The 27726-nt window shown below is 40.1% G+C and overlaps 1 protein-coding gene across 4 annotated transcripts in view; it reads left to right on the forward strand.

Moving 5' to 3' along the window:
* The first annotated feature begins 1704 nt into the window (after positions 1–1704).
* The window catches only part of SLC30A8 (solute carrier family 30 member 8), a 251686-nt gene continuing 225664 nt past the window's right edge, over positions 1705–27726 (forward strand). Inside the window, exons 1-2 of one of the 4 annotated variants that reach the window (XM_055348248.2) lie at positions 1705–1956; positions 2590–2690. The gene's annotated coding sequence lies outside the window, so the exon portion shown is untranslated. The remainder of the gene's footprint in view (positions 1957–2589; positions 2691–27726) is intronic. The other 3 variants (XM_055348247.2, XM_019031883.4, XM_055348246.2) reach the window with 3 other exon arrangements.

The following is a 27726-nucleotide window of genomic DNA, read 5'->3' on the forward strand; positions in this document are numbered from 1 at the left end:
AAGAGAGATAGAAAATAAGGTGTCTTCCTATCTCTTTTTTTCTTTCTTCCAGGTATTTTCACATGCAATTGTAAAGCTTGCCTATGCTGCAGCCACCCTGTGACCTAGGTGGGAAATATAGGCGCACTTTGAAGATGACAGGACAGACAGATGAAAAGAAGCAGTGTCTTCCATGACATCAATGAGCTTCTGACCCCACCCTGCAACTGCCTACCTATGGCTAGTCTTGTTCTGTGAGACAATAACAATAATAAAATCCAATTGTTTGAGGCACTTTTATTGGGGTATTCAGTTCCTTGCACCTGAAAGCACCCTAACTGATAACTTAATCCCTCAAAACCTCCTGCCACAAAGGTTTGTGATAGTGCATCTCTGAGGGCAACTGTACATATCATTGGAAACTATCGGCACACGACTCCAGAGACATCATTTGGTTGCTTAAATGTTTCACACATGCCTTTGGAGAGGATGAATTCTATGCAATAGTGTGTCCGGAATTTGGTGGGTTCTTGGTCTCACTGACTAAGAATGAAGCCACGGACCCTCACGGTGAGTGTTACAGTTCTTGAAGATGGTGCATCCAGAATTTGTTCCTTCTGATGTTCGGACATGTTCAGAGTTTCTTCCTTCTGGTGGGTTCGTAGTCTTGCTGGCCTCAGGAGGGAAGCTGCAGACCTTCGTGGTGAGTGTTACAGCTCATAAAGGCAATGCGGACCCAAAGAGTGAGCAGCACCAAGATTTATTATAAAGGGCAAAAGAACAAAACTTCCACAGTGTCGAAAGACAGCAGAGCCGATTGCCACCGCTGGCTCTGGCAGCCTGCTTTTATTCCCTTATCTGACCCCACCCACATCCTGCTGATTGGTCCATTTTACAGAGAGCTGATTGGTCTGTTTTGACAGGGTGCTGATTGGTGCGTTTACAATCCCTGGGCTACACACAAAAGTTCTCTAAGTTCCTACTAGATTAGCTAGACACAGAGCACTCACTGATTGGTGGGTTTACAAACCTTGATCTAGACTCACGGTGCTGACTGGTGTGTTTACAATCCTTTAGCTAGACATAAAGGTTCTCCAAGTCCCCACCAGATTACCAAGATACAGAGTGCTGACTGGTGTGTTTACAAACCTTGAGCTAGACACAGAGTGCTGATTGGTGTATTTACAATCCCTTAGCTAGACATAAAGGTTCTCCAAGTCCCCACTAGACTCAGGAGCCCAGCTGGCTTCACCTAGTAGATCCTGCACCGGCCGCAGGCGGAGCTGCCCGCCAGTCTTGCGCGCCCTGCGCCCGCACTCCTCAGCCCTTGGGCGGTGGACGGGACCGGGCGCCGCGGAGCAGGGGGCGGCGCTCGTCGGGGAGGCTCGGGCGGCGCAGGAGCCCACGGCGGGGCTTGGGAGGAGGCTCGGGCATGGCGGGCTGCAGTTCCCCAGCCCTGCGCCGCGGGGAGGCAGCTGAGGCCTGGCGAGAATTCGAGCGCAGTGCCGGCACTGCTGGGGGACCCGGCGCACCCTCCGCAGCCGCTGGCCCGGGTGCTAAGCCCCTCACTGCCCGGGGCTGGTGGCGCCGGCCGGCCGGCCGGCCGCTCCGAGTGCGGGGCCTGCGGGGCCGCGGGGCCCACGCCCACCCGGAACTCGCGCTGGCCCGCGAGCGCCGCGCGCAGCCCAGGTTCCCGCCCGTGGCACTCCTTCCACACCTCCCCACAAGCAGAGGGAGCTGGCACCCGCCTTGGCCAGCCCAGAGAGGGGCCCCCACAGCGCAGTGTCGGGCTGAAGGGCTTCTCGAGCATGCCCAGAGCGGACGCCGAGGCCGAGGAGGCGCTGAGAGCGAGCAAGGGCTGCAAGGGGTGCCAGCATGCTGTCACCTCTCAATAGGAGATCAGTTAATGCATACTGAAGGAAGGCTTGTTGGAGAAGAATCCTCTCCTGAACCCTGTGGAGACTCTAGAATCCTGCGGTAAATGTTCTAATTATTGAAAACATTTCCCAATGCTCACCTTCATTAAGGATGTTGTAATGCCTAGGAAACCTACTACCTATCTGATTCTGTCAGAGAAGCCATTTTGTTTTTTGGCAACTAGAAGCAGTGGGGATGAAATATTTTCCTAAGGCGTCTCAGGACTGAACTGGCAGCAAAATAGTAAACTGTTTATCAGCTCTTAAATTTTTATACCAGGGAAGTTTAGCAAACTGTCAGAAAACAGCCTGAATTGAATTTCTATAAATACTGCTTCCAAATTGGTACTGAGGATACTAGTTGCTCTAAACTTCTACAGGATTCAGTCTGGGACTTTTCATGCTAAGAAATATCTCAAGATTTTAAGGTGGGATTGTCAGGGTCAGAGGGCAGTGTCCTCTGAAATCCACCAGTATTTTACTGGACTTTATGGTTTACAGTTTACCAGGTACCTTACAGTTTACCAAGTGCTTTCCAGTTTATAATTTACCAGGTGCTGCCACAGCTGATAGCTCGTCAATCTTACAGTAACCAGCTGAAGTAGGTGTGGCTTGAGGCTATTGAATTTTAAGAAGCATCAAGAAAGCCTGCCTGTCTAACTTTGGAAATATCACCCTCATTCTGTCTTCCCAGGATGTCTCTCTCCCTAAGTAAGAGATGTTACTTCCTGGAGGGAGTGCAGTGTTGGGAATCTGAAGACCCAGCTTTGAGCTGAATTTGCTTTGTGATACCTGGTGAGTCATTGATGTCTCTGGGCTTCAATTTTCTCATTTGTAGAAACTTGTAGAGTAAGGCATTGAACTCATAATCATCTTTAAGATTCTTTGGGTTAAGCATGGGCATCTCCTGCTAATGGTTTTAATTTGAAACAATGTTGTTACCAACTCATTAGTGTGAATTAACCTAGGTGGTGATACTAAAAGGTTGAGCTTTATTTAAAGTGTGCTTAGTGAGCAATTAAACAAGGGAAGCTTGTTTAAAAAGAAGAGTAGAAAAATACTGAAATTAACACCATTTGTCCCTGGCCCCTGGCAAGGATTGCTATCTGCTCCTCCTCCCAACCTTCTCTTGGCTATGCTCCAAAACGCCTTCTCTCTTGTAGCACATCCGAGGTAAGTTTGCTTCCTATTTACTCCCTTAGCACTCAACTTTCCCCTATGACAGCATCTACCACATGTATCGTAATACCTTATTGAATTATCTGTTCCCCACCCCGCCATCTAGACTACAAGCAACATGAGAGCCCAAATCCCATCTTCCAATTTTTTGGTGATTCCTTGTATTTTTATAATTTTGCCTTGGGTTAACTTTATTGAACAGCATGAATCTAACAGTGCAAATTTGCTCTCTCTTCCTGTCATTCATTCAACATTTTTGTTGTGTCTACGGGGTGCCGGGCACTGTTCTAGGTATGTGTTGAGCATCAGTTTTAAAATAAGCATCTTTCTGGATGCTGAGCGTAGAACAATAAACCTGAAAGATGGGATTGGGCTCTCATGTTGCTTGTAGTCTAGACGGCAGGGTGGGGAACAGATAATTCAATAAGATATTACGATACATGTGGTAGATGCTGTCGTAGGGGAAAGTTGAGTGCTAAGGGAGTGAATAGAAAGCAAATTTACTTTGGATGTGGTACAAGAGAGAAGGCGTTTTGGAGCATAGCCAAGAGAAGGTTGGGAGGAGGAGCAGGTAGCAATCCTAGAGAGAAACAACAGCTCATAGAAGGTGCTAGAGGTGAGCAAAGTCATCATCTGTATTAGGGGGTAAAGAAAGCTCAGTATAGTTGGTGCTTAGAAGAAAGAATGAAGGTGTTAAGAAGTGTGGCTGAAGTGGTTAACAGAGGTGGACATATCATTACAGGCCTCACAAGCCATGCTTTGGGGTTCAGACTGTATCCTAAGAGCCTGGGTAAACCATTGAAAAATATTTGAAAATTTAACTTTTATTGTAGCAATACTTGCACATAATATACAAATAATTAAATAATTCTAAAAGTCTTACACAAAAATTATCAGTCCCTTGAAGGCATCATGGCCCCTCACCCCAAAGGAAACTACTTCCAATTTTTTTTTTTTTTTTTGAGACAGAGTCTCCCTCTGTCACCCAGACTCGAGTGCAGAGGCATGATCTCTGCTGTCTGCAACCTCCGCCTCCCGGATTCAAGCGATTCTCCTGCCTCAGCCTCTGGAGTAGCTGGGATTACAGGTGCTCACCACCACATCTGGCTAACTTTTTTGTTTTCTTAGAGAAAAAAAGTCCAGACGGGGTTTCACCATGTTGGCCAGGCTGGTTTTGAACTCCTGACATCAAGTGACCCGCCCACCTTGGCCTCCCAAAGTGCTAGGATGACAGGCATGAGCCACCGGGCCTGGCCACTTCCAATTCTTTTACCTTCTAGGTAATGTGAGTAAGCATCTTTGTGTTATAGATTTTAGACATTATGTCTTCCTATTATGACAAAGAATTTTATTTATTTATTTATTTATTTATTTATAATGTCAATTTTTATTTTAGATTCAGGGGGTATATGTGCAGATTCTTTTTACCTGGGTATATTGCATGATGCTGAGGTTAGGGGCATGGTTAATCTCAGCACCCAGATACTGAGCATAGTGCCCAGTAGTTTTTCAATGCTTGCCTCCCTCCCTTTCTCTCCCCTTTAGTAGACCCCCATGTCTATTTTGCCATTTTTGTGTCCATGAGTACCTAAAGTTTAGCTCCCACTTATAAGTGAGAACATGTGGTATTTGGTTTTCTGTTCCTGTGTCAATTTGCTTAGGATAACAGCCTCCAGCTGCATCCATGTTGCTGCAAGGACATGATTTTGTTCTTTTTTATGGCTACATAGTATTCCATGGTGAATACATACCACATTTTTTTTCAACCTAATCCATTGTTGATGGGCATCAAGGTTGATTCCATTTGACAAAGGAGAATTTTATATCTCTTATGCTTTCTCTTCCTAATCCCTTTATTCTTTCTAATACGACTATTTTGTATTTTTCTTACATTTCTATTTATAATTTTAATTATTGTTCCATGCTGAGTCAAGTAGTGGACTGTGATTATATTTTCTTCTTGTATAAATTTTCATTTCGTTTGATGTTGATAATTACATTGCTTGTTCTGCTTAGCTTTCTTTGAATCTGTGGCCGAATCTTCTCATATCATTCCACAGCTCTGTAAAAACACTTCTACTATCATCTCATCTCTACTTCCTGTATTACCTGGAACTTGAAGCTTTCTAGGGTTCTATGTGGGCAATTTTGCTTGCTTCTTATGAAATTCTTAATGTGCAGGCACTCATGTCTGACTTTCCCTGCTCTGCTGGGTTTTGTAGCATTTTTCTATCAACTTTTTTTCTTCATCTCTTGTTTTGTTTTCCCCCATTTCAAGTTCTATTTATTTCTAATTTAATCAAAGATGAAATCTGAATTCCTGTTTCTTTCTGGAATAGAGTTCCAGAAGATCTCTACTCCATCTTAAAACTGGAATTCATTCATGAGGTTTAAGTAGAGGATTCTCATATTTGCTTTGAATAAGCATCTCTCTGGCAGCAGTGTGGAGAGAGTGAATCTGAGGGGAGCTGGATTAGGTTTAGGGCCAGCAAATAGGTCAGACGATAAGAGACTGGAGTAGGGTGGTGTTAGTGAGGTTGCAGAGAGTAGTCCTAACTAAGAAATAATTAGGAGAAGAATAATCAATAATTTTTGGTAAGTAATTGGATGTGGGAGTGAGGGAGAAGTTGGAGATAAGATAATGAAGATAATGCCCTCGTTTTTAACATGGAAAGATGAGTAGATGGTAATATCATTTATGACAGTAGAGGGCACCAGAAGAGGATGGGACTTTGGAATGGGGAGACATGAGAGTTCAGTTTTGGACTGTTGAGTTTGAGGTGTCTTTGATACATTTAAGTAGAGACATCAAATAGGCAATATTAAATGGCATTTGAAACCCATGGCAGTGGAAGAAATTAACTAAAACCAAGAGGAGAGAAAAGAGGAATTGGATAGAATCCTCATAAATGTCAACAACTGATGGCTGGGCAGAAAAAGAGGACCCTACAAAGACGTCTGAAAAGCTATTAAAGAGAGAGAGAGTATGGTGTCAAAGAAAACTAGTAATGAGGGCTTGTCTAGTGGTCAAGTATGATAGACTAAAAATATCTTTTAAATTTAGTGACATAAAGGCCATTGAAGACCTTGGAAAGAACAATTTCTGTGGAATGGTAGGTGTAGAATCTGAGTAATAATGGGTTAAGGAGTAAGCAGGAGATGCGAAAATGAAAACAGTGAATGTATAACATTCTTTCAAATAGTTTGGTTTTTAAGAGGAAAGGAGGAGATAGCTCAGTAGCTAGGCAAAAATGTGATGTCAAGTTTCTTTTTAGTTATTTTTTCTAAGTGAGATACTTGAGTGTGCTTAAATGTTAATGGATAGCCAAATAAGAGTAGAGATCAATGATGTAAATAAGAGTAGAAGTCAGTGATAGAGTGAGGGCCTTGAGAAAGTGAGAGGGAAGGGTCTACAAAGTACAGGTATAAAGCTTAAGATTGGAAGAGGAACACCACATCCATTGTTATAAGTGGGCATGGTAGAGGGCCAGGTAAATGTATCAGTTGATGAAAAGTTGAGAGAATTCTTGATGGCTTCCGTTGTCTGTGAAGTAGTAAAATTCAAGGATTCAAGGTTGTGTGCCTACAGTGAAGAAGAAATGATGGGATTTGAGATCTGAGGAAAGTGGGAACAATTTGAAATAGCTGGTGTATTGGGTTGAATAGTATCCTTCCAAAATAGATGTCCACCTAGAACTTCAGAATGAGACCTTATTTGGAAATAGGGTCTTTGCAGATGCAATTAATTAAGATAAGGTCATTTTGGGCTAGTGTGGGCCCTAAATCTGATGACTAGTGTCCTTCTAAGAAGAGAGAAACAGTGACACGGATGCAAACAGTGGGAAGATGGCCATATGAAGACACAAAAAGATACACAGAGAGAACACCAGGTGAAGACAAGAAGAGAGTGGAATGCTGCACCTACAAGCCAGGGAATGCTGAGGTTTGGCTGGGTGCGGTGGCTCACACCTGTAAACCCAGCACTTTGGGAGGCCGAGGTGGGTGGATCACTTGAGGCCAGGAGTTTGAGACCAGTCTGACCAGTGGGGTGAAACCTTGTCTCTACTAAAAATACAAAAATTAGCCAGACGTGATGGTGCATGCCTATAGTTGCAGCTACTTGGGAGGCTGAAGCATGAGAATCGCTTGAATCTGGGAGGCAAAAGTTGCTGAGATCACGCCACTGCACTGCAGCCTGGGTGACAGAGCGAGACTCTGTCTCAAAAAAAAAAAAGCAAAGAAAAAAGAAAAAGACAGAAATGCTGAGGTTTGTTGGCAACCATCAGAAACTAGAGGAGAACTGTGGGACAGACAGATTCTCCCTCAGAGTGCTCAGAGGACTAACCCTGCTGACTCCTTGATTTTGGACTTCAGGCCTCCAGAACTGTGAGAGAAAAAATTTCTCTCGTTTTTGAGCCATCTAGTTTGTGGCAATTTGTTATGGCATCCATAGGAAACAGGAAAAAATGGAAAATGAGAGTGCACTACCAAAACTCAGAAAGATTATAAGCACTGTTGAGAACTTAGTTGAGGTTGGTGATCGTGAATTTATGTTGGCAATAAATGTACAGCAGCCCAGGATTAACTGTGAAAGGTGAATAGATACATTAAAGCAGGATTCATATTCTGTCATGCATAAGCAGACTATGGACAAGGTGGCAATAAAACTGAAAATATTTCAACAGAATGGATGCAAAGATGATGAAATAAAGTGTGCTTTGAGTAAAGATTAAAGACTTAAGGTGACTGGAGGCAGGCAGCAGAGGGGTTCAAGGGACAGGCTGAAAAATAGCTATAGTAAGAGAAATTGAGTAAGAGTCAAAATAAGAGGTTAAGGTGAGAGAGTAAGATGACTGAGTTTGTGAATTCCTAGCTGAAGCATTTCTAGGCCATGACAAATTCCAGGATGTAACTGAAGTGTGGTAGAGATGACATTTCGATTTCATCGAAAATGAAAATTTCAGGGCCAGAAATTTAGATGGGTCGTCTATACTATAGTAAAAACTTCACTTTCTGGTGATTCTTATCTTTTAGTAAAAATCATGCTTACAACGAAAATACAATTCATTGGATTTAAAAGCATGTTAAAAAAACAGTGTATATCTATATAATAGAAATTCATATCTACTAAGGGGATGCCATAAAAAAATCAGTGTGATAGTCTCTCTCTTATTTAGTCCCATGGAGAATTACAGAAAGTGGACTTCATGTTTTAAATCAGTGAAATGCCAACTTAAATGAAGTTGAGTTATATTTTGAAACTTGAATTAAGTAATCCTGAAATGTTTCAAAATTAAATTCATCATCAAGGCACCTAAGTAAAAATGTTAAAATATAATAAATCTGTATCTTTCTGTCAGAATTACAAATGACTGGTACCAATTACAAAGTGGTCAACATCTTATTCATAGGCCTTAAAGCATACCAAAAATGACTATCATTGGCTATGTGATCACACTTTCATTTAATAAGTGACATGTAGAATAATTTTAACTCAAATAGTTTCAATACTCATGATATGAGTGCAAAACAAATATACAAACACTACAGATTATCATCTGTACAACATAATTAAGAAAGACCCTGTCAGGGTACACATGGTCTTACACATAAAAAAGTGGCATTTTTTATATTTCTTTACTTATAAAATCATCCTTCAACTCATGGGAGTAGTTAAAGATACTGAGATAGCTATTTTGTAGGTGAGAAGACATAGGGCTAAGATGATAATTTCTTTCACATAGTTAAAGGGCTGTTATGGACAGCACCATTCTTTTTTTTTTTTTTTTTTTTTTGAGATGAAGTCTCGCTATGTAGCCCAGGCTGGAGTGCAGTGGCGCCATCTCCTGCAACCTCCGCCTCTTGGGTTCAAGCGCTTTTCCTGTCTCAGCCTCTCGAGTAGCTGGGATTACAGGCATGTGCCACCATGCTTAGCTAATTTTTGTACTTTTAGTAGAGACAGGATTTCACCATGTTGGCCAGGCTGGTCTGGAGCTCCTGACCTCAAGTGATCTACCTGCCTTGGCCTCCTGAAGTGCTGGGATTACAGGCGTGAGCCACCATGCCCTGCCTAGACAGCACCCGTTGTTAAACTCAGGCAGTCATCCCCTTCCCCCTGCAATGGGTCAACATGATGCCCTGAGGAACTCTGAGACTCAAAACTAGGGGACTGTCTTGAGACTCTGGCCCTAGGACAGTGACTTGGTGAGAGGATCATTCTTGCTGAATGGTGAGGTATTTCTATTGTGGGATTGTATGATATTGGCCAACTAGACTGGTGCTGACATGCTGATTTTGGGTGATATTTATTCCCATCAGAAAACAGGATGTATCTGGGGCACTGGGCAACCAAAAATCAATAGCCATGCACCAGCTTTTTCCCTTCATGGTCTTTTTCTTACCATGGTGAACATCCAGTCTATAGCACCTGAGGGCAGCCCTGTGTCCTCCCACCACTGTCACCCATCTTCCCCACAGGATCTATGCCTCGTGTCAGGGAATCATCCAGATTTGACTGTGCCTATCTCCTTTGAGTGCTTTCAAGGCTTCCATTCCATGATTCTAATGTGCCTTTGTTAGCAATATCACTTATTTTCTTCAACTGATGTTGAACACATTGTGCTCGCCCAAGCAGGTCTTAAGTCATGCCACGTCAGGGCTGGACTGCTCTTATTCTGCACATGGGCCCTCACTTAGGCAGGGGTGCGGTCAACATTGAAAGAGGTTACATTCTAGGAATGTAGCGGTTATGGCCTTTTCTAGTGCTCTGCATTGTTTTGTATAGACCCATGTTTCCATCTGGTATTTTTTTTTTATGCCTGAATTATTTCCTTTAACATTTTTTTTTTTTGTAGTGCAGGTAAGCTGATAATGAACTCTTTTAACTTTTGTATGCCTGAAAAAGTTTTTACTTCTTTTTGTTTTGGAAATATATTTTTATTAAGTATAGACTTGGGGCTGACAGTTTTTTCTTTCAGTGCTTTAAAGATGATTCTTCACTGTCTTCTTGCTTGCATCATTTCCAGTGAGAATTCTACTGTCATTTTTATCTTTGTTCCTCTGTAGGTAGTGTGTCGGCTGCATTTAAGATTTTTCTTTTTATTACTGGTCTTTAGCAATTTGATTATGATGTACTTTGATGTGTCTTTCTTTGTGTTTCTCGTGCTTGGGTATTGTGAATTTTTGAGGGTCTCAGGGTTTATAGTTTTCATTAAATTTGTAAACAATTTTATCATCACTTTAAGTATTTTTTTCTTTCTATCCCTTTTCCTTGGAGAGTCTACTTATATGTATATTAGACCTCTTGAAGTTGTCCTATAGCCCACTGATGCTCTTTTCATTTTTTTTTTTTTTTTTTTTTTGAGGCAGAGTCTCACTGTTGGCCATGCTGGAGTGCAGTGGTGCGATCTCGGCTCACTGCCACCTCCGCCTCTCGGGTTCAAGCGAGTCTCCTGCCTCAGCCTCCCGAGTAGCTGGGACTACAGGCTCCTGCCACCATGCCCAGCTAATTTTTTGTATTTTTAGTAGACACTGGGTTTCACCATGTTACCCGGGATGATCTCGATCTCCTGACCTTGTGATCTGCCCGCCTCGGCCTCCCAAAGTGCTGGGATTACAGGCATGAGCAACCGTGCCTGGCCCACTCTTTTCATTTTTTAAAAATTTACTTTCTCTCTGTGTTTCGGGTGGCTTCTATTGCCATATCTTCAAGCCCATTAATTATTTTTCTGCAGTATCTAATCGGCTAGTGATCCCATCCATTATACTTTTGATCCCCCACATTATAGTTTTCATGTCTAGAAATTTTCCGTATCTTCCATGTTTCCACTTATCTTTTAAAGCATATAGAATAATTTTATAGTAACTGTTTTAAGGTGTTTATCTGTCAATTTTAGTATCAATGTTAGTTCTAGATTGGCTTCAATTGATCGATTTTTCTTCTCGTTATGGATCATATTTTCCTGCTTCTTTCTATGCCTAGAATCCTTGATTGGATGCCAGACATTATAAATTTCACATTCTTGTGTGCCAGATATTTTTGTGTTCCTATAAATATTCTTGCAGTTTTTTTTCTGGGATGCAGTTACATTACTTAGAAACCATTTGATCCTTTCAGTTTCTGCTTTTCATAGTTGTTAGATGGAACCAGAGCAGCATTTAGTCTACTGTTAACTATTCCCAGCTATGGAGGCAAGATCCTTCTGAGTACTCTGTCCAAGGTCTTATGAATTATAAAAATTTCCACTATGGCTGTTGGAGATAGGCACTATTCCCAGCCTGTGTGAAGACTGGGTTTCCTTTAGCCCTTTCAGATCGTTCTTTCTGTGCACATGGGCAATTTTCTTATATGCATGTGTTTATAAACATTCTGGTGAATTATCAGGGCGTATCCCCTGAAGATCTTGAGTCTCTTTCCTCACCTTTCTGTCCTGCAATCTTTAGCTTCATTGGTCATCATGCTCTCAACTCTATCTCTTCAACTCAGAGAGCTTGTCAGGCTACTCCCTGCATTGAAGCCTCGAACTTCTTAAGGCAGTCATCTGGGTCACTTGTAGGGATTCCCATGTTTTCCATCTTTCAGAGATCACTGACCTTTGTTGCCTAATGTGTTCAAAACTTTTATTTCATATATTTTGTCTGTGTTTATTTTGTTTGTTTCAGGTGGGAGAATGTATGTAGCCCTAGCTGAAGCTGCCTATCTCATCATATTTTAGGAGCTGTTAGTTTGTAAGGACCAATGAAGTAATGTATCATAGAATCCTACGTCATTTGATAGAATAGAGGATGACATTTGACCTTCACTTTTTTTGAAAGGATGCTCTTTATTAATATTAACAGAAGAAGATAGAAAGTTCAAAAGATCTTGTTTGCTTAAACTGATGTTAATCATGAAATTTTTAATCTAAGAAAAGTTAATTACTGGGACATTGTGGTAAGAAGTTGAAAAAGCATGTAACTTGTCTCACTTCTTTCATTATTCTCATTGCCTTTACAAAGGGAAATACTGTAAGTATTCATAATCAGAGACATGATCTCATCACCCCAGTCCATAGACTTGTCTCCACCTACAACGTCGCAGTAAGAGGTAGAAATAGTAGAATTTATTTATACATCCAGTTATTTTGAGAACAACTCTACAAATTCATTCAACTAATTGACTAAATATATTTGGAATATGTATGTGTATGTGTGTGTTCTATTTCTTTCTACTTGTGTAGGGTAGAATGGGCAGAATCTAGAGTAACTAGAATAATTGAAGCAATCACATCTGAGAAATTGTGGGAAATGCAGGTCTTGACATCTTTAACAAGACTGTAATATGAGGAAAATCTCCTCTTTAATTTTCATCTTAAAGAATGTGAAAGACCCTAATGTTTGCATGCTATTGTGACTTGCTTTTATACCTCTGCTCTTTATGACTCTCCTATTTTAAGCAATGAGTATCCTTAAGATCTCTGTAATATTATTAGTACAGAAGGAAGGAAGGAAGGAAAGAAGGAAGGGAGGTGGGGAGGAAGGGAGAAAAGAAGGGAAGAAGGAAAATGAAATAAAACTGTTTATTCACTTGCTAATTTATTAAACATGTAGTTGATATCTATATTAATAGAGTGCCTTGTTTTAAAAAGATTTATGGGCCAGGCGCGGTGGCTCACGCCTGTAATCCCAGCACTTTGGGAGGCCGAGGCGGTTGGATCACGAGGTCAGGAGATTGAGACCATCCTGGCTAACACGGTGAAAGCCCGTCTCTACTAAAAATACAAAAAATTAGCCGGGCGTGGTGGCAGGTGCCTGTAGTCCCAGCTACTCAGGAGGCTGAGGCAGGAGAATGGCGTGAACCCAGGAGGCAGAGCTTGCAGTGAGCCGAGATCGTGCCACTGCACTCCCAGCCTGGGCAAAAGAGCAAGACTCCGTCTCAAAACAAATAAATAAATAAATAAGATTTATGGCAACCTATAAGTATATATGCAATGTAAAAACAGAATAAAAGACATGAATGAGATGGTTGGACAAAGAGAAATAAAACAGCAGAATGGTTGACACTGGAGCAAGTTTAGGGTCTCATTCTGTTTGTGCTGCTATAACAGAATACCATAGAATGGGTAATTTATAAAATACAGAAATTTATTTCCCATATTTTTGGAGACTGGGAAGTCCAAGATTAAGGCCCTGGCCTCTGGGGAGGGCCTTGCTGCATACTATGGAGGGGAAGAATGCTATGTCCTGACTTGCTAAAAGGGAGAAGGGTAAGAGAGAGAGAGCACCTACTTCCATGAGCCCTTTTTTTGTGTCGCTCAGACTAGAGTGTAGTGGTACAATCAGCTCACTGTAGCCTCAAACTCCTGTGTGAGCCTTTTTCAGAATGGTATTAATCCATGCATGAGGTCAGAGCCCTCATGACCTAAACACCTTCTAGGCCCCACGTCCCAACACTGTTGCATTAGGGATTAAGTTTCTAACACTTGAATTTCTGGGGAACACATTCAAATCACAGCAGTCAGTACTTGAAATATCTAGTCTTGGATACTTGCAAACAATAAGTTGAATGTTGAGCTCTAAGCTTTCTAGCAGCTAACAGCAACAACAAAAAAGATAATTTAATCTATTTCTGGTATTCCATTGAAGACAAATTGTTTGCCATATACGTGGCTAGAAACTAGATAAGTTAACTCATTTTATTGGCTCATTAACTGTAAGGCGATTAGGTTCAGTGATGGCTGCCGGCAGTGATGACTTTTGGCTTTAGGACAGTTGAACAATAGACCTTATAGAGCAGTAACTAACAATAAGCACCAGTTTTCTGTGTAGGCCAATCCTAAGTTATGCAAAGAAAAGCCATGCCACCTGCATATAAAAAATGATTATGTTAATGCTCTTAAGTAATTCCTCCCTTTTCCCTGTCTTCATTTTAACCTTCTCCTTATACGTTAGTGTCAACACATTATCCCATCATAGCTTTTATTCTCCTCAGTCCATCCCCAAACTGTTCTTACTGATGCTCACTCTAGTCATGGCATTAAGGTCACAGGATTTTATGAGCATCAGTAGCCTGGGAATAGTCTGAGTTTGTTCAGTTTAGTCACTAGTTGATTCGTTTTCACAGAATTAGAAATTAAAGAGCAAACAGTAAAAGTCCCAAAAATTGCGTGTTGCTCTCAATACATTTATTCACGAGGTAATATTGTATAACCAGAGTCATGTCTAAAGGTGCTTGCTTTTCATGTCTGACACTGCCCTGCAAAGCCCTGGTTTCAGTTTATTGGAAGAAAAACTGATATACCCTTTATTAGAAGGATTACTTCGTGAATTAACAGGTTAATAATTTGGGAGCAGCGTATGGTTATCATTTTAACATATAAGATAGAGTAATTTTTGGAAACTTTCCCATGTGCCAAAGCAGGGTACAAAGCAGAGTACAAGGAAAAGTTGCAGGCCTCAAGGAACCCGGAGTCTGGCAGGGAAGGGGACAAGTCAGCAAAGTTATGATGTGACCTGGTAGTTTGGTGAAATTAAAGAGAGAGAAACAGGCAGCTCAGTTGGCCTGGGAGTGGAAGAGGTCAGGAAAGACTTTAAGAATGTAGGAAATCTTCAGGCTTGAAGGAAAAATCTCACATCATGGAATTGTGGAAATTACTTAAATTGGGATTTATTTATTTCTCTAGAACCCAAGGCCCGTGAGAACCCTGCAGCTGTCAATAGCCCTCTTAGATTTTGAGCAGGACTATGGTTAAGCCCTTCCAGAAACCTGATAATTGAACTAACTTGAAAGTTAAAAATAAAAGCTGTGGTAGAATACACATAACATATAATTGACCATTAGTGACATTTAGCACTTTATAGTGTGATGCGACCACCATGGCTACCTAGTTCCAGAACACTTTCATCACCCCCAAATGAAACGCTGTATCCATTAAACCATACCTCATCTCTTCCTCCCCAGATCCTGACAACTGCTAATATACTTTATGGATTTGTCAATTCTGAATTTTTCATATAAATGGAACAATACAATTTTTGTATCTGGCTTTTCACTTAGCATAGTATTTTTTAGGTTTCGTCCATATTGCATTAGTGCATCCTTTCTTTTTATGGCTGAATAATACTTTATTGTATGGATATCCCACATTTTATTTATTCATTTTTCAGTTGATGGGCATCTGGGTTGTTTCTACTTTTTGGCTATCGTGAATAGTGCTGCTATGAGCAACTGTGTGCAAGTTTTCATTTGAACACCTGTTTTCATTGCTTTGGAGTGTATATCCAGGAGTGGAATTACTAGGTCACAAAGTAATTTTATATTTAGCTTATTAAGGCACTACCAAATTGCTTTGCACAGCAGCTGTACCATTTTACTGAACTTACCTTTAATGAGAAAGTATTTCCTTCATGGTTACTGTGCACCTTGGTAATTTATTCTCCCTACCAACTTCAAAAGATTGTTCTGAGGATTAATAACCTTTGTGAAACGTTAAAGGCCTTCTGAAAGCAGCCTTTATATAAATTAAAGGTATTATGTACTCAGGCATTCATTCCAGTGTAGTTCACAAGGAGTTTGGTAGTTCAATAAATTTACATAAAATTCGATCTGGATAGGTGTGGGCTTTTACAATCTTTTAAGACCTGAAGCTGAAAAGAGACAAATTGAGCTGAATTAGTTTGTCTTAATTTGACCTGTTTTTCCAAATAAGATATTGGAGGCATTAAAAAAGTGTACTATCCTTTTGAAGTATGGGCACGCTGATGCTGGTTGTTGGATCCATTAATTAATTTATCTCTATTCAGAATATTCTAATGAACTAAAACCCAAGATTGCTGTTAATTTAAAGCAGAAGCAAAAGCGTGGCTGAACAGATGATGTTTGCCACGTTTTAACAGACTTCCACAATGGTTCCTGAGAGACAACCAAGTGAAAAACAAATTTGAACTATTTTGTGGCTCTAAACTGTGTTTTAAAACTCTAATTAAGGGGGGCAGCCAGCTCCTATTACATATCTGGTGCACGTGGAGCTTTTAGGGGAGCTCATCATCCTAGCAAAGTGTTTATGCAGCACCTGCATCCTGGATGGGAAGCTTTCTGAGAATAACCCATTTCCTAGGTTTGAATCAATCCATGACTTGCCTAATGGATCAAGGTGCCAAAATGAGCTCACACAGCAGGCACAGAAGCCACATAAGATACCCAGAGCTCTGTTTTTGTTTTTCTCTAATTTAAAATTTCTAAATGGCCTGGGTTACTCATCATCTCTTATTAACCTACTAAAGCTCCACATTGGCTAAGGTAGATCCTTCACATACCCTGACCCAGTAAACACTTGGGAAAGAGTTTTAAAAGTAGTAAATCTTTTAAGTATCTACTATGTGTTAATGAATTTCAGATTTATTATTTCAGATCCTTACAACAACCATGTAAAGTAGGTAGTGCTTTTTGTTTGTTTGTTTTTGAGACGGAATTTCACTCTTGTTGCCCAGGCTGGAGTGCGATGGTGTGATCTCAGCTCACTGCAACCTCTGCCTCCCAGGTTCAAGTGATTCTCCTGCCTCAGCCTCCCAAGTAGCTGAGATTACAGGCGTGCACCATCATGCTCAGCTAATTTTTTGTATTTTTAGTAGAGATGGGGTTTCACCATATTGGCCAGGCTGGTGTCAAACTCCTGACCTGAGATGATCCACCCGCCTTGGCCTCCCAAAGTGCTGGGATTACAGGCATGAGCCACCACGCCTGGCTGGTAGTACTTTTATGTTCATTTTGGAAGCGAAGAAAGTGGGTCTCCAAAGGCTAAGTAATCAGCAAAGCTAAAATACAAACTGAAGGATAGTTGATTCTAAAGCCTGAGATCTTGCTAATATACCAGTTACCTTCTCAAACAAAATAAGAGGGAAATGTAAAAGTAACAAGAAACATTAAAAATTAAAAAATATGTTCCTCCAAGTCAAGACATAAGATACATTGGACTATTTTAAAAATGTCTTACATTTACCTGCCCACCAGCTAGGTGTCTGCTGAGGTTGTTCTGTTCTTTGAGATCCAGATGAATTTGACTGGAACCCTCAATCTCCTGTGTGGTGTGAATTCCACATCTTTGCAGGATTTTGAGGGGCTTCCCATCGCCTATTCAGTCTGGCTCCAAGCTCCAGCATCTTCTGAATTAGTTTAGTTTATTGAGCATTCTCTTTCCCCTCCTGACCCCTAGAAGTGAAATAACAAAAAATTGACTGGTTTAAATCAATTTTGGCTTAAATAACAATTTATTCTTTCTTTATGTGAACCCTGGGCAGAAAAATCCCTGGATAATTCTTGACATTAACCTGTTTTTTTGCTACTCTAAAATCTTCTTGCTAGAGGCTCTTCCCTAACACTATTTTTAATTTTTTTTTTTTTTTTTTTGGAGGTGGAGTCTTGCTCTGTTACCCAGGCTGGGGTGCAGTGGCGTGATCTCAGCTCACTGCAACCTCTGCCTCCTGGGTTCCAGCGATTCTCCTGCCTCAGCCTTCCAAGTAGCTGGGATTACAGGCGCACACCACCATGCCTGGCTAATTTTTGTATTTTTAGTAGAGACAGGGTTTCACCATGTTAGCCAGGCTGGTCTCAAACTCCTGACCTCAGGCAATTCGCCCGTCTCGGCCTCCCAAAGTGCTGGGATTACATTTAATTCTTAACAAGACAAATCAAACTAAGAGTGTAGCTGAAGCATGGTATAAAGATGGCGACTGCAGGAGATGGAAGAGACTTGAGTGATTTGTGCCTTCAACACCTTTATATTATAGTTGAGAACACAGTGGATCAGTGTGGGCTCTGGTTTGCTCAAGTTCAATGGCTAGTTACTTGGCATATGCGACCTGTAGATATCTTGCTACTCCCTTTTCAGTTGTGTCTGCCTTTTTCAGGCCCTTTAACTGAGAATTGGAGTTTCTGGCATTCCTAAGTTCACCCAGCCCTATGAGACAGAAGCAGGGAATGAGGCCATAATCCTATAAACATGTTTTGCCTTAAAAAAAATCCTACAAGTCGGTAATACCTTTAGGTAACTTTAAGTAATGTTTTCTTCTTCTCTGACTTTCACAATCACAAGCAGCCTCGCACACTGTCACAGCTTAGGTTCTCCAGGACCGATGAATTATAAGGGGATAAGATTCTAATGAATTTGCCCACAGAAAACCTATTTTAGAAAAGAGTAATAAGAATCTCAGTTCTCCTAGCTGACATCAGATTCTTGAAGAAATATTTTCCCAATAATAGAAGAAAATTACCAGGGAAATAAGAGAGGAGGATGTTGTTACTCAGGTATAAAACAAAAACAGAAAGCCCATCAGTGGCATGATGGCAATGGAATTGAATCTCACAAAACACTTTATTGCTAATTTTCCATTTTCTAAACATGCATCTAAATATAATGGCCAAGGATTTGAATAAAAATCAGTCTCTGATTCTTTCACCACAGGGAGATTCAGAACAATTTGCAGTGATCTATTCTCATTTCTTGAGCATTTCTGACTTTTTAGCTGCTTCTTTTAAATCTTGAGAAGTAGTAAACAGCTATAGCTTGTCATTGTCAAAAGTGAAATGTAAGGGTATGCATTCTATAAAGGACCAAGATAATATCATGACTCAAATAAAAATTCCCCAGGGTAGAGGAATGGACTTTTAGCAATGTAGAATGAATATATTTTCAAGATTTCTCTGTCTCAAACGGTAGCCTAAATTTAAAAACACAAAACCCACAAAAGCTGATTTAGCTTATATTAAAAGTAGATGGAAGAGAGGAGATAATAAAAGAGTAAAAAAAAAAAATTGAAGAACAACCAAATATCTTTTCCTTATGATTTTTAGATTGCCTGGAGAATTAATTTAATTTGAGCTAGTGTCTATCTGATGAAAATTGTCCAATAATGTATTTTTTTCCACGTTGCCCTGAAGGTTGTCTGCTCAGGACATTGGTAGTTGACAAGAGTGTGATGCTGCCTGATTTCTATACTGATTATGCTACATTTTACCTCCATAGCTCTGAACCTTCAAGTCGAACTGTATTTTCCAATCTGCAACATGTAATACTGTGTCTTTCAGAATTCATAGGGGGTAATAAATGTGTACCTGAATGAACCAAGTCCTTAAATAAAAATCAAGTATTGATAAAATATACAGTAGGTTTCTTACGGTGGCGCGTAAGTTTGGAGAGCATAATCAGCCACAGTTAGAAGTGGTAATTCTTTCTAAACAATATGATATGATTTTTTAGATTAATACATGAAACAAAATACTGTGACACATCCAGCAATTTAGGGGTACTTCTAGCTCAAGTTGGTTGAAGGTTGGAGATTCTGTTTCAAGCTGTAATGTCACAAACTCTCTGTAGGCAATATGAATTGTCCCGGTTTTCTCTCCTCTGGAAGAAGATGCAATGCAGTATCATAAAAAAGACCTGTGGCTTGGGGCTGCACAAACAGATGAGGGTTGGGCTGGCTTTGCAATACTAATTCTGTGATCTTGGCCCAGTTACTTAAAATCTGAGATTACCTGCAGATAATGATATTTTCCTGATAAACGTGAAGATTCTTGACGTACTCAGATTTACACAAGTTACCTTTGTGGATTAGGAAGAACAAAGTATTGTACTTGGCAAAATTTGATAATTTGTTTCAACTCACTTGGCCCCAGGAGATGGTAACTGCACTAATCAGCTGTCCTGCAGCAACAAATAATCCCCAGATTTTATTAGATTTATTAGATTACAACAAAAAGATTTATTCTCAATAGCTTATTATATAGCTATACTATAATAATATATAGTATAGCTATATTATATAGCTTAGTATATATAAATAAGCTATAGTATATTATATAGTATACTATATTAATAAGCTATAGTATAGCTTATTATACTCAATAGCTGTGAGTCAGATGGAGCAGCATCTATGTGGGGACTGTTTTATTCATGGCAGAGACAGAGAGATTGAGAATTTGAGGAAACTGATGCCTCTTCAAACTTCTGCAGGAACTTGGAAGATTGACATTCCATTGGCTAAAGTAAGTCACATGACCAAGCCTGCCATTAGAGGGAAAGGAAGTATAGAAGTGCCACCAAAGGCACTGCAGGTCTCATGACAATGAATATATATATATATATATATATATATATATATATATATATATATATATATATATTCCATTCTCTTATAGGAAAGAGGAGTGAATAGTTGGGAACTACCTTCTGCCACAATGACTATTTCTTTTTTTTAATTTATTTATTTTTTGAGATGGAGTCTCGTTCTGTCGCCAGGCTGGAGTGCAATGGCACGATCTCAGCTCACTGCAGTCTCAGCCTCCCAGGTTGAAACGATTCACTTGACTCAGCCTCCTAAGTAGCTGGGACTACAGGCATGCACCACCATGCCTAGCTAATTTTTGTGTTTTTAGTGGAGAGGGGGTTTCGCCATGTTGGCCAGGATGGTCTCCATCTCTTGACCTCGTGATGCGCCTGCCTCGGTCTCCCAAAGTACCGGGATTAAGGCGTGAGCCAATGTGCCCAGCCCACAGTGACTATTTCTATTATCAGAGAAGGTGCATGAGATGCATGGACTTTTGAGCCTGGGTTTGTATCCCACCTCCAGTGTTACTTGCTGTAAGAACTCAGGGCTTGACACGGTGGCTCAGGCCTGTAATTGAAGCAATTTGGGAGGCCGAGGTGGGCGGATCATTTGAGGTCAGGAGTTTGAGACCAGCCCGGCCAACATGGTGAAACCCCATCTCTACTAAAAATACAAAAATTAGCTGGGCGTGATGGTATACGCCTATAATCCCAGCTATTCGGGAGGCTGAGGCAGGAGAATCGCCTGAACCCGGGAGGTGGAGGTTGCAGTAAGTCCAGATTGCGCCACTGCACAAACTTGGGCAAGTTACCTGATGTTTCTGTGCCTGGTTTACCCATCTGGAAAACTGGGATAATAGAATCTACTTCATCTCATAGGGTTAAAAAATGAAGTAAGTTTGTATGTATTTATCTATATGTACAGTCATGCATCACTTAATGACAGGAACACGTTCTGAGAAATGCGCTGTTGGGTTTTTGTCATTGCGCAGACCTCATAGGGTGTACTTACACAAACCTAGATGGCGTAGCCTACCACACACCTAGGTTGTATGGTATAGACTGTCGCTCCTAGGCTGCAAATCTGTACCGCCTGTTACTGTACTGAATCCTGTAGGTAATTGTAATACAGTGGTATTTGTGTATCTAAACGTATTAAAACAGAAAAATATGATAAAAATATGGCATAAAAGATAAAAAATGATATACGTGTATATCAATTACCATGAATGGAGCTTGCAGGACTGGAAGTTGTTCTGGGTGAGTCAGTGAGTGAGTGGTGAGTGAATGTGAAGGCCTAGGTCATTACTGTATACTCCCATAGACTTTTTAAACATTGTATGCTTAGGCTACACTACATATAGAAAAAAATTTCTTTCTTTGATACTAAATTAACCTTAGCTTACTTTAACATTTTTACTTTATAAATTTTTAAATTTTTTATACTTTTAGTCTTTTGTAATAATGCTTCACTTAAAACACACATTACTCCAATGTACAAAAATATTTTCTTTATATTCTTATTCTATAATTTTTTTTCTATCTTTAAATTTAAAAAAATTTTAGAACTTTTAAATGATTTCTGTTAAAAAACCAAGACACAAACACATACATTAGCTCAGGGTCACGATCATCAATATCATTGTCTTCCACTCCCACATCTTGTCCCACTGGAAGGACTTCAGGGGCAATAACACGCATGGAACTGTCATTGCCTATGAAAACAATACTGTCTTCTGGAATACGCCCTGAAGGACCTGCCTGGGGCTGTTTTACAGTTCACATTTTTTTAATAAGTAGAAGGAGTACACTTAAGTGACAATAAAAGTATGGTATAATAAGTACATAAACCAATAACATAGTCCTTTATTATCATTATCAAGAATTATGGACTGTACATAATTGTATGTGCTATACTTTTATACGACTGGCAGCACAGTAGGTTTGCCTACACCAGCATCACCAGAAACACATGAGCAATGTGTTGGACTATAACTGTATAATGGCTATGATGTCAGTAAGCTATAGGGATTTTTTTCAGCTTCATTTTAATTGTATGGGACCACCATCATATATGCTGTCTGTTGACCAAAACGTCATTATGTGGCTCATATCTGTATACATACCTACACACACAAATATATAAAATCACTTAGAACAAAGACTGACATACATAGCCTCAGATGTTAGCTATTTTTTTTTTATTACTGATTATATTATGAAAATAAGGCCGAGGGTGGTGGCTCACACCAATAATCCTAGCAGTTTGGGAGGCCAAGGCAGGTGGATCACCTGAGGTCAGGGCGAAACCCTGACCTGGCCAACATGGTGAAACCCTGTCTCTACTAAAAACACAAAAGTTAGCCAGTTATGGTGGTGCATGCCTGTAATCCCAGCTACTTGGGAGGCTAAGGCAGTAGAATAGCATGGACCCAGGAGGCGGAGGTTGCAGTGATCTGGGATCACGCCACTGTATTCTAGCCTGGGCGAAGAGTGAGACTCTGTCTCACAATAACAACAACAACAACACACACACACAAAAAAAAAAAGAAAGAAAAGAAAAGAAAATAGTTAATGCATGCTGAGCTGAATACCTAGGTGATGGGTTGATAGGTGCAGCAAACCACCATGGCACGTGTTTACCTATGTAGCAAACCTACATATCCTGCACGTGTATCCCAGAACTTAAAATAAAATAAAATAGTAATGTTATAGAGGCATTCCCTGTAGGAAAAAAAAAAAAAAAACACATCAACTAAATTGAAGTAGCTGTGGTGGGGAAATGGTATACATATTTCCTCCTTCTCTTAAGTGACTTCTACACAATTCGATTGGTCCATGACATTGATTCTTTACTACTTTCTTCCTCTGTCTTGTAGTCACCCATCTTTAGAGATGAACTGGCAGAAAATGTAAGCAGTAAGAATTCATGCCTAATATTATGGTATAAACCACTAACTTTGTTTCCTGTCTTTGAGACTTTTTGATGATATTCCTATTTTCAACAGATTTTAGAGGAAACATTTTTTTTTTTTCCAGAATCTTTTCCTCTGTGTTTTCAAAGAATCAAATTCAGAAAGATGTTGGGTTCTGGGAATGAACAATTAATTTTTCATTCTGCCCTAGGCTTGTCTCTGTAGGCGATGAATATTGGACCCTTCCACTATTTTAATACTCTATTTTGAGGAATAATCAAATAGGCAGTTTCCTAAATAGCACTGCAACTGTAATAATGCAAATGCCTCACCGTCATAATGATGGAGGTTCTATAATGCAAATTGAGTATGGCTTATTTCGTTTCTCTATATCACAGATTCTGCTGGAAAATTTAGTGTTAATTTCCTTTGAATAGCATCTCTGAAATTTAGTAGGTGAGGAGAAATATCTATAAACTGAGATATATATACTAATAAATGTTTAAACTAGAACAATGATAATTTTTCCTATCATAAAGAAACCTAGTGAAAAACTAGCTCAAGTCTTGTAACTGCTTATTTCGAATACTATAAAAGCCCTACCAAGTGGAAAAGAACCAGTTATGTAATACCTTTGTTCAAAAATTTTTATTTTCTTCTTCCCAAGGAACATGTCTAATTATAAATTTACACCTCACCCTCTAACCATTAGAAATATCATGCAGCATTCTTCATGCTCCTGATGGCACAAAGATCAGTCATCTGGGGAGCAATTTATACTTTTGCTGAAAAGGCTGTTTGGGCACCAGGTTTGAATCAGAGATCTGGTAACAATTCTGTAGGCATCTCCATCAAAACAAAGGCAGCAGAGCTGTGAACTCTTATTAAATCGATGCAGAGAAGTGAGTCAACGGACAAGTGACTAACCGTGGAGGAATAAGCGACTGCTGTTTTTGACTTGGGTTAAGATGGTTCGGACCATGGGAAGAGAAGTAGAAAAGAAACCAACTCCATGCTTGTTTCCGATGTAGGTTTTTCACCTTCAGCAGACCTAAGCTCACAAGGAGGAGAGGCTTTAACTTTCAATGGATGTTTGAGTTTTAATTATTATACTGGACTAAACATATGAATTAGTGAACTGAGACTATTTTGGGGGACCATAGTGACCAGTAGACTTTTTACAATTTGAGAGTAATCAGAAAATCATAAGGCTGACTCTAGATTTTACTCAAGTGGTCAGAGAACTGCTTTCTAGAGCCAATATGCAGGAACGGACATGTGATAAATTATATCTTCTTTTCTACTTAGGCTTGCGGAGGGACCACGAATTGTTCACAATTTCGAGTCCATTTGTTTTCCTTATTAGTAAAAAAGACCTCTAATTTTTAACTAGGGATGTGAATTTCCACTAGTGACTACATCCTAGGATTCTGCTACTGTCTGAATGTTTTAGTCTCTCCAAAATTCATTTGTTGAAACCATCCCCGATCTGAGGATATTAGGAGGTGGGGCCTTTGGAAGGTGATTAGGTCTCATGATGGTAGAATCCTCATGAATGGGATTCGTTCTCTTATAAAAGAGGTCCCAGAGAGCTGCCTTGTCTCTTTTCTAACATGTGAGGACGCAACAAGAAGATGCCTTCTATGAGCCAGGAAATAAGCCCTCACCAGCCATCAGATGTGGTACCTTGATCTTGGACTTCCCAGCTCCAGAACAGTAGGAAATAAATGTATGTTTTTTATAAGCCACCGAGTTTGTGGTATTTTGTTGTAGCTGCTCAAACAGACTAAGACACCTTGCTTGTAATTAATTGTGGCCATACGACTAGATTTGGACCAGTGAGATGTGGGTGGAAGCGCTTTATGCAACTTCTAGGTCACTTTCTTAAAAATAAGTTCCTATACACCAATAACAGACAAACAGAGAGCCAAATCATGAGTGAACTCCCATTCACAATTGCTTCAAAGAGAATAAAATACCTAGGAATCCAACTTACAAGGGATGTGAAGGACCTCTTCAAGGAGAACTACAAACCGCTGCTCAACGAAATAAAAGAGGACACAAACAAATGGAAGAACATTCCATGCTCATGGGTAGGAAGAATCAATATTGTGAAAATAGCCATACTGCCCAAGGTGATTTATAGATTCAATGCCATCCCCATCAAGCTACCAATGACTTTCTTCACAGAATCGGAAAAAACTACTTTAAAGTTCATATGGAACCAAAAAAGAGCCCACATTGCCAAGACAATCCTAAGCCAAAAGAACAAAGCTGGAGGCATCAAGCTACCTGACTTCAAACTATATTACAAGTCTACAGTAACCAAAACAGCATGGTAGTGGTACCAAAACAGAGATATAGACCAATGGAACAGAAAAGAGCTCTCAGAAATAATAGCACACGTCTACAACCATCTGATCTTTGGCAAACCTGACAAAAACAAGAAATGGGGCAAGGATTCCCTATTTAATAAATGGTGCTGGGAAAACTGGCTAGCCATATGTAGAAAGCTGAAACTGGATCCCTTCCTTACACCTTATACATAAATTAATTCAAGATGGATTAAAGACTTAAATGTTAGACCTAAAACCATAAAAACCCTAGAAGAAAACCTAGGCAATACCATTCAGGACACAGGCATGGGTAAGGACTTCATGTCTAAAACACCAAAAGCAATGGCAACAAAAGCCAAAATTGACAAATGGGATCTAATTAAACTAAAGAGCTTCTGCACAGCAAAAGAAACCACCATCAGAGTGAACAGGCAACCTACAGAATGGGAGAAAATTTTCACAGATCTACCCATCTGACAAAGGGCTAATATCCAGAATCTACAAAGAACTTAAACAAATTTACAAGAAAATAAACAACCCCATCAAAAAGTGGGGGAAGGGCATGAACAGACACTTCTCAAAAGAAGACATTTATGCAGCCAACAGACACATGAAAAAATGCTCGTCATCACTGGCCATCAGAGAAATGCAAATCAAAACCACAGTGAGATACCATCTCACACCAGTTAGAATGGCTATCATTAAAAAGTCAGGAAACAACAGATGCTGGAGAGGATGTGGAGAAATAAGAACATTTTTACACTGTTGGTGGGAGTGTAAACTAGTTCAGCCATTGTGGAAGACAGTGTGGTGATTCCTCAAGGATCTAGAACTAGGAATACCATTTGACCCAGCCATCCCATTACTGGGTATATACCCAAAGGATTATAAATCATGCTGCTATAAAGACACATGCACAAGTATGTTTATTTTGGCACTATTCACAATAACAAAGACCTGGAACCAACCCAAATGTCCATCAATGATAGATTGGATTAAGAAAATGTGGCAGATATACTCCATGGTATACTATGCAGTCATAAAAAAGGATGAGTTCATGTACTTTGTAGGGACATGGATGAAGCTGGAAACCATTATTCTGCACAAACTGTCGCAAGGACAGAAAACCAAACACTGCATGTTCTCACTCATAGGTGGGAATTGAACAGTGAGAACACTTGGACACAGAGTGGGGAACATCACACACTGGGGCCTGTTGTGGGGTCGGGGGAGGGGGGAGGGATAGCATTAGGAGATATACCTAATGTATACCTAATGACTAGTTAATGGGTGCAGCACACCAACATGGCACATGTATACATATGTAACAAACCTGCACATTGTGCACATGTACCCTAGAACTTAAAGTATAATAAAAGAAGATAAGCTCTTTTCCTTATGGATAGGGAATAGTAATAATGGAGCAATCTGGGCCACAAATTGAAGCTAGCGGAGCTACACTGCCAGCTTTAGACTGCTTAGCTCCAGGATAGTATAAAAGAAAAATAAACTGTGTTTATTTAGGACTTTGCATATTCTATATCTTTGTTATAAAGCTTAATACATACCCTAGTTAATATAGAAATTAGTGTCTAAATCTATGTTGCTGTTGTCACAGAAAATCTTTAAAATATGTGGTCTGTCTTAGTTGTCAAGTAGAAGGTAACCAAGGAACATATTAAGGCTAGAAGGCTGGAAGGGTCATGAGCATTTTTTAAGGCCTTGGCAATATGTTTGGTGAAGTGTCACTTGCAGTGACGTAGAGGACAGACCACTTTAGAGAAGTGGTCAGAAAAAGGTAGACTATCATGTGTGTTAACTGTTTCCTTCTGCATTTAGCAAGATTTCAGAAGGAAGAAATGAGCTTGCGCAAGAATTGGCCAATTTTAAGCAGAGATGGAAAGAATTGAAGCTGTGCTAAAGGAGGCTTTTTCTGCCTTTGATTTTTAATCTAAATTGAAGGTCCAGAGATTTGAGGCCAGCAAGGTTGGAAAAGCCAGCTCTATCTTTACCTGGAATAGCAGGAGATAGACTTATTCATAACTTTTTTCAGAGGTGTCCTATTAAGACTCTCAGCTTGTGGGAGGTAGCCCTCAGACAACGATCACTTGAAAATTATGGCCTTCTGATTCAAGCCTTAACAAGACAGCTCCTGTTCAAATACGGGAGAGGAGAATGGGTTGAACTAGAAGCCAATAAGGAAGGGGAGAGCCAGCAGGCTTGGGAAGCTTGTCCAGAAGAGATCTTGGGAATAATGGTTACTTTCATGTAGAATCAGTGAAGCTGGTAAATGTTTTTTACCAGACCATCTTGGCCAATA

Source organism: Gorilla gorilla, chromosome 7 (genome assembly GCF_029281585.2).
Source record: "Gorilla gorilla gorilla isolate KB3781 chromosome 7, NHGRI_mGorGor1-v2.1_pri, whole genome shotgun sequence".
Lineage (NCBI taxonomy): Eukaryota > Metazoa > Chordata > Mammalia > Primates > Hominidae > Gorilla > Gorilla gorilla.